We start from the raw sequence: 8,742 nt of genomic DNA, 5'->3' as shown, positions 1-8,742 counted from the left end.
CAGCACTCAGTATTCCCAGGTGGTCTCCCATTCCCAGGCTTTGGAGATCGGACGAGATCAGGCATATTCAAGGTGGTGTGGCTGTAGGCGACACTTGTTTGACAGTCAGGAATTTTATCTTTTTTGGTAGAGTGTGTCATTTCCCATTGAAGTTGCAACATTGCTTTGCTTCTGAAATCGACTCATTCTGTGATACCTACAGCACTCAGTATCCCAGGTGGTCATATTCAAGGTGGTGTGGACTGTCAGGGTGGTGTGGCTGTAGGCGACACTTGCTTGACAGTCAGGAATTTTATCTTTTTTGGGTAGAGTGTCATTTCGACCATTGATGTTGCATATTGAAATATTTAAATGGTAAAATGAAATTTCAACACTGTGATACCTACAGCACTCAGTATTCCCAGGTGGTCCCATCCAAGTATCCAAGTCAACATTGCTTTGCTTCTGAGATCGGACGAGATCAGGCATATTCAAGGTGGTGTGGCTGTAGGCGACACTTTTCAACACTGTGATACCTACAGCACTCAGTATTCCCAGGTGGTCTCCCCAAGTCCAACTAAGCCAACATTGCTTTGCTTCTGAGATCGGACGAGATCAGGCATATTCAAGGTGGTGTGGCTGTAGGCGACACTTGTTTGACAGTCAGGAATTTTATCTTTTTTGGGTAGAGTGTCATTTCGACCATTGATGTTGCATATTGAAATATTTAAATGGTAAAATGAAATTTCAACACTGTGATACCTACAGCACTCAGTATTCCCAGGTGGTCTCCCATCCAAGTCAACATTGCTTTGCTTCTGAGATCGGACGAGATCAGGCATATTCAAGGTGGTGTGGCTGTAGGCGACACTTGCTTGACAGTCAGGAATTTTATCTTTTTTGGGTAGAGTGTCATTTCGACCATTGATGTTGCATATTGAAATATTTAAATGGTAAAATGAAATTTCAACACTGTGATACCTACAGCACTCAGTATTCCCAGGTGGTCTCCCATCCAAGTCAACATTGCTTTGCTTCTGAGATCGGACGAGATCATATTCAAGGTGGTGTGGCTGTAGGCGACACTTGCTTGATCAGGAATCAAGGTTGGTGTGGCTGTAGGCGACACTTGCTTGACAGTCAGGAATTTTATTTTCTTTTGTTTTTTGTGGTCTTGACATTGCTTTGCTGAGATCGGACAGATCAGGCATATTCAAGGTGGTGTGGCTGTAGGCGACACTTGCTTGACAGTCAGGAATTTTATCTTTTTTGGGTAGAGTGTCATTTCGACCATTGATGTTGCATATTGAAATATTTAAATGGTAAAATGAAATTTCAACACTGTGATATACCTACAGCACTCAGTATTCCCAGGTGGTCTCCCATCCAAGTCAACATTGCTTTGCTTCTGAGATCGGACGAGATCAGGCATATTCAAGGTGGTGTGGCTGTAGGCGACACTTGCTTGACAGTCAGGAATTTTATCTTTTTTGGGTAGAGTGTCATTTCGACCATTGATGTTGCATATTGAAATATTTAAATGGTAAAATGAAATTTCAACACTGTGATACCTACAGCACTCAGTATTCCCAGGTGGTCTCCCATCCAAGTACTAACTAAGCCCAACATTGCTTTGCTTCTGAGATCGGACGAGATCAGGCATATTCAAGGTGGTGTGGCTGTAGGCGACACTTGCTTGACAGTCAGGAATTTTATCTTTTTTGGGTAGAGTGTCATTTCGACCATTGATGTTGCATATTGAAATATTTAAATGGTAAAATGAAATTTCAACACTGTGATACCTACAGCACTCAGTATTCCCAGGTGGTCTCCCATCCAAGTCAACATTCTTTGCTTCTGAGATCGGACGAGATCAGGCATATTCAAGGTGGTGTGGCTGTAGGCGACACTTGCTTGACAGTCAGGAATTTTATCTTTTTTGGGTAGAGTGTCATTTCGACCATTGATGTTGCATATTGAAATATTTAAATGGTAAAATGAAATTTCAACACTGTGATACCTACAGCACTCAGTATTCCCAGGTGGTCTCCCATCCAAGTCAACTAAGCTTTGCTTTTGCTTCTGAGATCGGACGAGATCAGGCATATTCAAGGTGGTGTGGCTGTAGGCGACACTTGCTTGACAGTCAGGAATTTTATCTTTTTTGGGTAGAGTGTCATTTCGACCATTGATGTTGCATATTGAAATATTTAAATGGTAAAATGAAATTTCAACACTGTGATACCTACAGCACTCAGTATTCCCAGGTGGTCTCCCATCCAAGTACTAACTAAGCCCAACATTGCTTTGCTTCTGAGATCGGACGAGATCAGGCATATTCAAGGTGGTGTGTGGCTGTAGGCGACACTTGCTTGACAGTCAGGAATTTTATCTTTTTTGGGTAGAGTGTCATTTCGACCATTGATGTTGCATATTGAAATATTTAAATGGTAAAATGAAATTTCAACACTGTGATACCTACAGCACTCAGTATTCCCAGGTGGTCTCCCATCCAAGTCAACATTGCTTTGCTTCTGAGATCGGACGAGATCAGGCATATTCAAGGTGGTGTGGCTGTAGGCGACACTTGCTTGACAGTCAGGAATTTTATCTTTTTTGGGTAGAGTGTCATTTCGACCATTGATGTTGCATATTGAAATATTTAAATGGTAAAATGAAATTTCAACACTGTGATACCTACAGCACTCAGTATTCCCAGGTGGTCTCCCATCCAAGTACTAACTAAGCCCAACATTGCTTTGCTTCTGAGATCGGACGAGATCAGGCATATTCAAGGTGGTGTGGCTGTAGGCGACACTTGCTTGACAGTCAGGAATTTTATCTTTTTTTTTGGGTAGAGTGTCATTTCGACCATTGATGTTGCATATTGAAATATTTAAATGGTAAAATGAAATTTCAACACTGTGATACCTACAGCACTCAGTATTCCCAGGTGGTCTCCCATCCAAGTCAACATTGCTTTGCTTCTGAGATCGGACGAGATCAGGCATATTCAAGGTGGTGTGGCTGTAGGCGACACTTGCTTGACAGTCAGGAATTTTATCTTTTTTGGGTAGAGTGTCATTTCGACCATTGATGTTGCATATTGAAATATTTAAATGGTAAAATGAAATTTCAACACTGTGATACCTACAGCACTCAGTATTCCCAGGTGGTCTCCCATCCAAGTACTAACTAAGCCCAACATTGCTTTGCTTCTGAGATCGGACGAGATCAGGCATATTCAAGGTGGTGTGGCTGTAGGCGACACTTGCTTGACAGTCAGGAATTTTATCTTTTTTGGGTAGAGTGTCATTTCGACCATTGATGTTGCATATTGAAATATTTAAATGGTAAAATGAAATTTCAACACTGTGATACCTACAGCATACCTACAGCACTCAGTATTCCCAGGTGGTCTCCCATCCAAGTCAACATTGCTTTTTGCTTCTGAGATCGGACGAGATCAGGCATATTCAAGGTGGTGTGGCTGTAGGCGACACTTGCTTGACAGTCAGGAATTTTATCTTTTTTGGGTAGAGTGTCATTTCGACCATTGATGTTGCATATTGAAATATTTAAATGGTAAAATGAAATTTCAACACTGTGATACCTACAGCACTCAGTATTCCCAGGTGGTCTCCCATCCAAGTACTAACTAAGCCCAACATTGCTTTGCTTCTGAGATCGGACGAGATCAGGCATATTCAAGGTGGTGTGGCTGTAGGCGACACTTGCTTGACAGTCAGGAATTTTATCTTTTTTGGGTAGAGTGTCATTTCGACCATTGATGTTGCATATTGAAATATTTAAATGGTAAAATGAAATTTCAACACTGTGATACCTACAGCACTCAGTATTCCCACTTGGTCTCCCATCCAAGTCAACAACATTGCTTTGCTTCTGAGATCGGACGAGATCAGGCATATTCAAGGTGGTGTGGCTGTAGGCGACACTTGCTTGACAGTCAGGAATTTTATCTTTTTTGGGTAGAGTGTCATTTCGACCATTGATGTTGCATATTGAAATATTTAAATGGTAAAATGAAATTTCAACACTGTGATACCTACAGCACTCAGTATTCCCAGGTGGTCTCCCATCCAAGTCAACATTGCTTTGCTTCTGAGATCGGACGAGATCAGGCATATTCAAGGTGGTGTGGCTGTAGGCGACACTTGCTTGACAGTCAGGAATTTTATCTTTTTTGGGTAGAGTGTCATTTCGACCATTGATGTTGCATATTGAAATATTTAAATGGTAAAATGAAATTTCAACACTGTGATACCTACAGCACTCAGTATTCCCAGGTGGTCTCCCATCCAAGTCAACATTGCTTTGCTTCTGAGATCGGACGAGATCGGACTAAGATCAGGCATATTCAAGGTTGTGGCTTTAGGCGACACTTGCTTGACAGAGATCGGACGAGATCAGGCATATTCAAGGTGGTGTGGCTGTAGGCTGTACACACTTGTTTGACAGTCAGGAATTTTATCTTTTTTGGGTAGAGTGTCATTTCGACCATTGATGTTGCATATTGAAATATTTAAATGGTAAAATGAAATTTCAACACTGTGATACCTACAGCACTCAGTATTCCCAGGTGGTCTCCCATCCAAGTCAACATTGCTTTGCTTCTGAGATCGGACGAGATCAGGCATATTCAAGGTGGTGTGGCTGTAGGCGACACTTGCTTGACAGTCAGGAATTTTATCTTTTTTGGGTAGAGTGTCATTTCGACCATTGATGTTGCATATTGAAATATTTAAATGGTAAAATGAAATTTCAACACTGTGATACCTACAGCACTGAAATATTTAAATGGTAAAATGAAATTTCAACATTTGCCTTCAGATCGTCAGGCATATTCAAGGTGGTGTGGCCGACACTTGTTGACAGTCAGGAATTTTATCCCAGGTTGTCATTTCAGACCATTGATGTTGCCCATCAAGTACTAACTAAGCCCAACATTGCTTTGCTTCTGAGATCGGACGAGATCAGGCATATTCAAGGTGGTGTGGCTGTAGGCGACACTTGCTTGACAGTCAGGAATTTTATCTTTTTTGGGTAGAGTGTCATTTCGACCATTGATGTTGCATATTGAAATATTTAAATGGTAAAATGAAATTTCAACACTGTGATACCTACAGCACTCAGTATTCCCAGGTGGTCTCCCATCCAAGTACTAACTAAGCCCAACATTGCTTTGCTTCTGAGATCGGACGAGATCAGGCATATTCAAGGTGGTGTGGCTGTAGGCGACACTTGCTTGACAGTCAGGAATTTTATCTTTTTTGGGTAGAGTGTCATTTCGACCATTGATGTTGCATATTGAAATATTTAAATGGTAAAATGAAATTTCAACACTGTGATACCTACAGCACTCAGTATTCCAGGTGGTCTCCCATCCAAGTCAACATTGCTTTGCTTCTGAGATCGGACGAGATCAGGCATATTCAAGGTGGTGTGGCTGTAGGCGACACTTGCTTGACAGTCAGGAATTTTATCTTTTTTGGGTAGAGTGTCATTTCGACCATTGATGTTGCATATTGAAATATTTAAATGGTAAAATGAAATTTCAACACTGTGATACCTACAGCACTCAGTATTCCCAGGTGGTCTCCCATCCAAGTACTAACAAGCCCAACATTGCTTTGCTTCTGAGATCGGACGAGATCAGGCATATTCAAGGTGGTGTGGCTGTAGGCGACACTTGCTTGACAGTCAGGAATTTTATCTTTTTTGGGTAGAGTGTCATTTCGACCATTGATGTTGCATATTGAAATATTTAAATGGTAAAATGAAATTTCAACACTGTGATACCTACAGCACTCAGTATTCCCAGGTGGTCTCCCATCCAAGTCAACATTGCTTTGCTTCTGAGATCGGACGAGATCAGGCATATTCATATTCAAGGTGGTGTGGCTGTAGGCGACACTTGCTTGACAGTCAGGAATTTTATCTTTTTTGGGTAGAGTGTCATTTCGACCATTGATGTTGCATATTGAAATATTTAAATGGTAAAATGAAATTTCAACACTGTGATACCTACAGCACTCAGTATTCCCAGGTGGTCTCCCATCCAAGTACTAACTAAGCCCAACATTGCTTTGCTTCTGAGATCGGACGCTTTGCTTCTGAGATCGAGAGATCAGGCATATTCAAGGTGGTGTGGCTGTAGGCGACACTTGCTTGACAGTCAGGAATTTTATCTTTTTTGGGTAGAGTGTCATTTCGACCATTGATGTTGCATATTGAAATATTTAAATGGTAAAATGAAATTTCAACACTGTGATACCTACAGCACTCAGTAAAAAGTTTTCAACACTGTGATACCTACAGCAACACTGTGATACCTACAGTATTCCCAGGTGGTCTCCCATCCAAGTCAACAAGCCCAACATTGCTTTGCTTCTGAGATCGGACGAGATCAGGCATATTCAAGGTGGTGTGGCTGTAGGCGACACTTGCTTGACAGTCAGGAATTTTATCTTTTTTGGGTAGAGTGTCATTTCGACCATTGATGTTGCATATTGAAATATTTAAATGGTAAAATGAAATTTCAACACTGTGATACCTACAGCACTCAGTATTCCCAGGTGGTCTCCCATCCAAGTCAACATTGCTTTGCTTCTGAGATCGGACGAGATCAGGCATATTCAAGGTGGTGTGGCTGTAGGCGACACTTGCTTGACAGTCAGGAATTTTATCTTTTTTGGGTAGAGTGTCATTTCGACCATTGATGTTGCATATTGAAATATTTAAATGGTAAAATGAAATTTCAACACTGTGATACCTACAGCACTCAGTATTCCCAGGTGGTCTCCCATCCAAGTCCAACCAAGCCCAACATTGCTTTGCTTCTGAGATCGGACGAGATCAGGCATATTCAAGGTGGTGTGGCTGTAGGCGACACTTGCTTGACAGTTAGGGAATTTTATCTTTTTTGGGTAGAGTGTCATTTCGACCATTGATGTTGCATATTGAAATATTTAAATGGTAAAATGAAATTTCAACACTGTGATACCTACAGCACTCAGTATTCCCAGGTGGTCTCCCATCCAAGTCAACATTGCTTTGCTTCTGAGATCGGACGAGATCAGGCATATTCAAGGTGGTGTGGCTGTAGGCGACACTTGCTTGACAGTCAGGAATTTTATCTTTTTTGGGTAGAGTGTCATTTCGACCATTGATGTTGCATATTGAAATATTTAAATGGTAAAATGAAATTTCAACACTGTGATACCTACAGCACTCAGTATTCCCAGGTGGTCTCCCATCCAAGTACTAACTAAGCCCAACATTGCTTTGCTTCTGAGATCGGACGAGATCAGGCATATTCAAGGTGGTGTGGCTGTAGGCGACACTTGCTTGACAGTCAGGAATTTTATCTTTTTTGGGTAGAGTGTCATTTCGACCATTGATGTTGCATATTGAAATATTTAAATGGTAAAATGAAATTTCAACACTGTGATACCTACAGCACTCAGTATTCCCAGGTGGTCTCCCATCCAAGTCAACATTGCTTTTTGCTTCTGAGATCGGACGAGATCAGGCATATTCAAGGTGGTGTGGCTGTAGGCGACACTTGCTTGACAGTCAGGAATTTTATCTTTTTTGGGTAGAGTGTCATTTCGACCATTGATGTTGCATATTGAAATATTTAAATGGTAAAATGAAATTTCAACACTGTGATACCTACAGCACTCAGTATTCCCAGGTGGTCTCCCATCCAAGTCTAACTAAGCCCACATTGCTTTGCTTCTGAGATCGGACGAGATCAGGCATATTCAAGGTGGTGTGGCTGTAGGCGACACTTGCTTGACAGTCAGGAATTTTATCTTTTTTGGGTAGAGTGTCATTTCGACCATTGATGTTGCATATTGAAATATTTAAATGGTAAAATGAAATTTCAACACTGTGATACCTACAGCACTCAGTATTCCCAGGTGGTCTCCCATCCAAGTCAACATTGCTTTGCTTTGCTGAGATCGGACGAGATCAGGCATATTCAAGGTGGTGTGGCTGTAGGCGACACTTGCTTGACAGTCAGGAATTTTATCTTTTTTGGGTAGAGTGTCATTTCGACCATTGATGTTGCATATTGAAATATTTAAATGGTAAAATGAAATTTCAACACTGTGATACCTACAGCACTCAGTATTCCCAGGTGGTCTCCCATCCAAGTACTAACTAAGCCCAACATTGCTTTGCTTCTGAGATCGGACGAGATCAGGCATATTCAAGGTGGTGTGGCTGTAGGCGACACTTGTGGCTGACAGTCAGGAATTTTATCTTTTTTTTTTGGGTAGAGTGTCATTTCGACCATTGATGTTGCATATTGAAATATTTAAATGGTAAAATGAAATTTCAACACTGTGATACCTACAGCACTCAGTATTCCCAGGTGGTCTCCCATCCAAGTCAACATTTGCTTTGCTTCTGAGATCGGATCGGACGAGATCAGGCATATTCAAGGTGGTGTGGCTGTAGGCGACACTTGCTTGACAGTCAGGAATTTTATCTTTTTTGGGTAGAGTGTCATTTCGACCATTGATGTTGCATATTGAAATATTTAAATGGTAAAATGAAATTTCAACACTGTGATACCTACAGCACTCAGTATTCCCAGGTGGTCTCCCATCCAAGTCAACATTGCTTTGCTTCTGAGATCGGACGAGATCAGGCATATTCAAGGTGGTGTGGCTGTAGGCGACACTTGCTTGACAGTCAGGAATTTTATCTTTTTTTTGTAGAGTGTCATTT

General features: G+C 41.4%; 7 non-coding genes and 6 pseudogenes across 7 annotated transcripts; all 13 read right to left on the bottom strand.

Moving 5' to 3' along the window:
* Positions 1-512: 512 nt before the first annotated feature.
* Positions 513-626, bottom strand: LOC121310303 (annotated as a pseudogene).
* A 921-nt stretch (positions 627-1,547) lies between these two features.
* LOC121310293 lies at positions 1,548-1,666 on the bottom strand. Its single transcript, XR_005948767.1, has one exon. It is a non-coding gene; the product is annotated as a 5S ribosomal RNA (ribosomal RNA).
* Positions 1,667-2,221: 555 nt separating this feature from the next.
* Positions 2,222-2,342, bottom strand: LOC121310294 (annotated as a pseudogene).
* Positions 2,343-2,673: 331 nt separating this feature from the next.
* LOC121310292 lies at positions 2,674-2,792 on the bottom strand. Its single transcript, XR_005948766.1, has one exon. It is a non-coding gene; the product is annotated as a 5S ribosomal RNA (ribosomal RNA).
* Positions 2,793-3,126: 334 nt separating this feature from the next.
* Positions 3,127-3,245, bottom strand: LOC121310290. Its single transcript, XR_005948765.1, has one exon. It is a non-coding gene; the product is annotated as a 5S ribosomal RNA (ribosomal RNA).
* A 344-nt stretch (positions 3,246-3,589) lies between these two features.
* On the bottom strand, positions 3,590-3,708 carry LOC121310288. Its single transcript, XR_005948763.1, has one exon. It is a non-coding gene; the product is annotated as a 5S ribosomal RNA (ribosomal RNA).
* Positions 3,709-5,117: 1,409 nt separating this feature from the next.
* LOC121310287 lies at positions 5,118-5,236 on the bottom strand. Its single transcript, XR_005948762.1, has one exon. It is a non-coding gene; the product is annotated as a 5S ribosomal RNA (ribosomal RNA).
* Positions 5,237-5,566: 330 nt separating this feature from the next.
* LOC121310296 lies at positions 5,567-5,684 on the bottom strand (annotated as a pseudogene).
* Positions 5,685-6,021: 337 nt separating this feature from the next.
* Positions 6,022-6,159, bottom strand: LOC121310298 (annotated as a pseudogene).
* A 610-nt stretch (positions 6,160-6,769) lies between these two features.
* On the bottom strand, positions 6,770-6,887 carry LOC121310297 (annotated as a pseudogene).
* Positions 6,888-7,219: 332 nt separating this feature from the next.
* LOC121310286 lies at positions 7,220-7,338 on the bottom strand. The gene has a single exon (XR_005948761.1). It is a non-coding gene; the product is annotated as a 5S ribosomal RNA (ribosomal RNA).
* A 333-nt stretch (positions 7,339-7,671) lies between these two features.
* LOC121310300 lies at positions 7,672-7,788 on the bottom strand (annotated as a pseudogene).
* Positions 7,789-8,121: 333 nt separating this feature from the next.
* LOC121310285 lies at positions 8,122-8,240 on the bottom strand. The gene has a single exon (XR_005948760.1). It is a non-coding gene; the product is annotated as a 5S ribosomal RNA (ribosomal RNA).
* Between the last annotated feature and the right edge of the window lie 502 nt (positions 8,241-8,742).

Source organism: Polyodon spathula, unplaced genomic scaffold (assembly GCF_017654505.1).
Source record: "Polyodon spathula isolate WHYD16114869_AA unplaced genomic scaffold, ASM1765450v1 scaffolds_2013, whole genome shotgun sequence".
NCBI classification, from domain to species: domain Eukaryota; kingdom Metazoa; phylum Chordata; class Actinopteri; order Acipenseriformes; family Polyodontidae; genus Polyodon; species Polyodon spathula.
Note: the sequence above shows the minus strand (reverse complement) of the source record. Positions and strands in the feature narration are given on the sequence as shown.